The sequence below is a fragment of the Microtus ochrogaster genome, chromosome 7 (genome assembly GCF_000317375.1).
Source record: "Microtus ochrogaster isolate Prairie Vole_2 chromosome 7, MicOch1.0, whole genome shotgun sequence".
In the NCBI taxonomy this organism is placed as follows: Eukaryota; Metazoa; Chordata; class Mammalia; order Rodentia; family Cricetidae; genus Microtus; species Microtus ochrogaster.
In genome coordinates, this window is record NC_022014.1 from 18,818,361 (window position 1) to 18,823,614 (window position 5,254).

At 37.8% G+C, this 5,254-nt stretch overlaps 1 protein-coding gene across 4 annotated transcripts in view; it reads right to left on the reverse strand.

The window, feature by feature from the left end:
• Positions 1 to 5,254, reverse strand: part of Rhot1 (ras homolog family member T1) — a 73,335-nt gene that overhangs the window by 59,117 nt on the left and 8,964 nt on the right. The gene's annotated exons all lie outside the window — the stretch shown is intronic.

Consider the following 5,254-nt stretch of genomic DNA (forward strand, 5'->3'; position numbering starts at 1 on the left):
CGAGACCAGCCTGGTCTTACAGAGCTAGTGCCAGGACAGGCTCCAAAGCCACAGAGAAACCCTGTCTCGAAAAAACAAAAAAAAAAAAAAAAAAAGATTCCAAGCCACATGGCTAACCACAGACAATTTAAGTTGTAAGAGCTAGTTAGTAACAAGCCGGAGCTAATAGGCCAAACAATTTATAATTAATATCAGCCTCTGTGTGTTTCTTTGAGACTGAATGGCTACGAGACTGGGTGAGACAGAAACTTCCATCTACAAATGGCATCCAGTGTGGGACCTAGAAAGGAATGTAAGACAGAAGAAGATAGCTCTCAGTCAGTCTCATACTGAGGATTCCTGGAGGCAGGATTGCCTTTTTGGACTGAGGTAGAGGTAAGAGCCAGTGGCTGGCTGTTTTGCTTTCTTGACTTTCAGGTGGAACTCCAGTATCTGTCTCTGGGTTTTTATTAATCGCACTACAATTGGCACCCAGTGTTTGGGTCATGAACCTGTGACCCTAAGATTAAGAGTCTCATGCTCTACCAAATAACTGACCTAGCTGTGCTACCTTTCTTTGGATATATGTCTATCAAAATTCAAACTTTCCGTTTTGATCTGAATAATGTTTCAATTTTCCACAGTGAACAAAAATTTTCCTACAATAATATCTGAAGTCTCCAGGAAGAAGATGGGGACCTACAACAAAGATTATAGCTGGTTCATATATTGTCATACAGCTGATAGCACCACTTGAAGATCACCACTGGACAACAAACTGCTCGAAAAAATTTCGAGGTGGATAGCTGAGATGATCCAGACTAACAAATTACTCTAACCAGGAGTTGAGACAAGCCCTGCACTTTCCCATTACACAGACTGGACAAAAAATGATACAGCTACCTCTTTCTGGACTTGACAATTAACCCAAAAGATGATCTTTTCAGGATCACCTAAAGATACGGATGCCCTCAGAGAGCTGCAGAAAGACACTGGACAATGGAAAAAACTTCTGAATTAAATCAGCCGGTGACCTCAGAATGGAAACTAGATATGCTACGTTGGGGAAGGGGTTTCTCTCTTGTTTCCACAGAAGAAAAGCTATGGATACCATCAAAATTAATCAAGATTAAATTTTAGGGCTGGAGAAATGGCTCAGTAGTTAAGAGCATTGCCTGCTCTTCCAAAGGTCCTGAGTTCAATTCCCGGCAACCACATGGTGGCTCACAACCATCTGTAATGAGGTCTGGTGCCCTCTTCTGGCCTGCAGGCATACATACAGAATATTGTATACATAATAAGTAAATAAATATTTATAAAAAAGATTAAATTTTAAAAGAAGAAACCTCTTGAGAAAGAGAAATAACAGCTCATCCACAGAGATGACAATCATACAGATGGTAAGGGAACCTCATAAGGGTTGGGGCAGGGTTTGGTTCTTGTCTTTGCAGGAAAACAGAAAACACCCATCTTTGGTAAGTCAAGAGACCTAGGACATCTAGATCCCCAAAGAAAAGATAGCTATCCAGAAAGAATCACCAAGTAAAAGGTAGACCTAAGAGCCAATGGGCTGGCTGCTTTGCTTTTCTGGTCTTTGTGTTGAAAATGTCCCCCCTCAAAAAAAAAAAAAAAAGAAAAAAAAAACACAACTAAATGGTTAACAGTGTGTTTAAAAATATGCATAGGCTTGGAAGAGAAAAGAAAAATAGAGAAAGTCCCCCCCCAAAAAAAAAGAAAGAAAGGAAAAGGAAATAGAGTTGTCGAGCGTGGTGACACATGCCTTTAAACCCAGAACTTGGGAGGAGGCAGGAGTATCTTTGAGAGTTCAAGGCCGACCTGGTCTACAGAGTAAGATCCAGGACAACCAAAGATACACAGAGAAACCCTGTCTCAAAAAACCAAAAAGGAAAAAGTAAAAATAAAAGAAAGAGTAAGAAAAAATGCCACACACAGATCTAAAATACACAAAGAATTTGGATACTATGTTATTGTATTGACTTTGAGTTGTTTAACTGCTGAAGATGGAGCAACAGACTGCTACCTGAGATGATCCAGCCTCACAGACTACTATGAACTTGACCATAATCTTAAATTTTCTTTGTTTCACCATAAGATTATCAGTGCACCCAATCAGCAGAAAGTAGCCTAAAAAACTATGCCCACATTTCCAAAAAATGGATTATGAATGTTTGCCTTTGTTTAGAGCGCCAGTTACAAGTTGTTATGGATAATGATCAGGAAAAAGTGAAGCAAAGGATATTAGATTTAAGGTTTTTGTTTTGAAAAGAAAAAAGGGGAAATGCTGTGGGATAATGCTCTTGTGCACTGTTAAGATTTGTCACTCATATCAGTTTAATAAAATGTCAGGCAGGAAGCAAAGGTAGGGGCACCCACACTAGGAGAATTCTGAGAAGAGAAAAGGTAGAGACGCAGTCACCAGCCAAAAGTAGAGAAAGCAAGATAAGAATGCCTCACTGATAAAAGGTACCAAGCCAAGTGGCTAAACATAAATAAGAATTATGCATTAATTTAAGTTGCAAAAGCTAGTTAATAATAAGCCTGAGCTAATAGGCCAAACAGTTTAAAATTAATATATAAGCCTCTGTGTGTTTCCTTGGGACTAAACAGCTGCAGAACTGGGCAAGACAGAAACTTCCGTCTACAAATAATAATGTAATTCATATTTTACACATAAATTCCTTGAAATGGGATTCAAGTTAGCACATGGTCTGTTCTGTATTTAATTGACACTGTTAATTATGTTCACAAGCGAATACATCAATTTACATCCTTACCAACAGAAGATACACATGTACATTCCTTCCTTTTTTGTTCTACATTTTAAGAGTCGGGAACAAGGCAAAAAAAACAAAAATTTTCTGTCCCAGTGATCTTTATAATAAAAGAAAGTTAAAATCTCAATCTTTATTCTTTATATGACTTCTCTATTGCAGTAACTTTTCTGATCATATAATTACCAGAGTCAAACAAAGTCTGTCCAAGCTCCTGGAGAAAAACAGACATCTGTTATGTTAGTCTCTGCCACAGTGGCAAAATACAATTTCAAAAACAAGTCCAAATATGAAAGATGGTAATTTTTAAGAGTTGGGAACAACTTCGGTCCCTTCTTAAATAACTAAAAGAAAGAGTGAACTGAAAGCACAAGACAGATCCTAGAAAATGATGAATGGCCAGAACACACAGGAGAGTGCACTGGTCCAAACAGCATGGAGAATTTATGCAAGTTGAGAGACAAATTATATGGCTTAACAGGTAGCTTCTAGCTCTAGTTTTTATAGACTATTTTATTCTTTTATTATTTTATGTGTTCATGTGTATGTGTGGTTATATATATACATACACATGAACACATAATATAATATTTAATATATACTACACACTCATACATATACAATATACACACATGCGTGTGGCTCTCCGCAGAGTCCAGAAGATAGTGCTGAAGCTGGAGTTATGCTTGTGAACTGCCCTGTATGGGTGCTAGGAAATATCTCTGGGTCCTCTGGAAGAACAGCAAGCACTCCTAACTACTGAGTCATCTCTTATAACTGGAGGTTTCTTATCAGTTCCCAAATAATCACTCTGAGACTTAATATTAGTTATAAATTGTTTGATCTATTAGCTCAGTCTTACTGTTAGTGAAGTCTTACAACTTAAATTAACCCACTTCTATTATTCTATACTTTACTATGAGGCTCATAGCTTGTTACATCAAATCTTTTTTGTTTGTTTGTTTCTTTTGTGTATGTATGGTTTTACAAATGTGTTTTGAAACAAAGTTTCTCTACGTAGCCCTGACAGGCCTGGACCAGGCTGGTCTTTTGTCTCTGCCTTTCTAATTTGTATTCCATCACACCAGGCTTACTGGTTTTCCTAGACAGGGTTTCTCTATGTACCAACACTGGTTGGCCTAGAACTTGTTCTGTAGCCCAGGCCAGGATGGAACTCAAAGAGATCCACCTGTCTCTGCCTCCCAAGGGCTGGAATTAAAAGTGTGTGCCACCTGGCTTTTTACTTACTTTTTCAAACAATTTGAGAAAAGTTCAGATTTATGGAAAATACATTTCTTACAACGATTTGTGTCTAATTTTTTAAAATTTATTTATGTATCTATATACATCTGTGTATGAGCACAACTGAGCTAAGACCTGGGAATGGAGATCCACCATGTGGGCCCCAGAAATGGGACGTAGGTCTTCAAGGTTGGTGTCAGACCCTTTACTCACTGAGCCATCTCACAGGTTTGTTTTTTCCCTCCCATTGAAAGGGCCTCAAAGTGTAAACTAGGCTGATTTCAAACGCACAACATTCTACCTGCCTCAGTCTTTGACGTGCTTAAACAGCATGCTGAATCTATGTCTATCCTTAATCCAAATTTCCCACATAACATATAACATTTTACACTATTGTGTGTGCATTATCCTTTATCTATTTCACTCTTATTCTAGCAGTATCCGTAACTACTACATCATATAAGCTTAGCAAATAATGAATGGTCAGAAGCAGACACAGGACCATTTGAGAATAATTCTATCTTTTGGGAGGGGGAGTATGAGTGCTCTGTCTGCATGTAGCTGTAGGCCAGAAGAGAGCATCAGATCCCATTATAGGTGGTTGTGAACCACCATATGGGTGCTGGGAATTGAACTCAGGACCTCTGCAAGAGTAGCCAGTGCTCTTAACCCCTCAGGTATCTCTCCAGCACCAATAATTATATCTTAGTATGTATTTCCCAAAGGTAAGTTTATTCTCCTATGTAGATAAATTACCACATCAGAGATAGGAAATTAACCACCAACATAGTACCACTATTCAATATATTGATCTTATTCAATACTATCCTTTATAGAAAATGAAAAAAAAAAAAACCAACTGAAAGCATTTCTTGTTTTGAGATAGTTTCATGTAGCCTAGGCTGGCCTTGAATTCACAATGTGTATGTAGCTTAGAACAAACTTGAATTTCTTTCTTTCTTTTGAAACAGGGTCTCATTATGTGACTCCAGCTGTCCTGAAACCCACTATGTAAACCAGGTGGCCTTGGCCATAGAAATCACCCTGACTCTGACACTCTGACTCCTGATTCTTTAAATTAAAGGTGTTTGTCACCATGCTACTAAAAACTGCCAAATAAGTACTATTTTAAGTTATTTTAGTGGTAAAAAATCGACAAATTCTAGCTTTACAGATATGAACACAAATTGATCTTAAATTTGACAAACTAGATACCTTCTTTTTTTTTTTTTTTGTTTTTT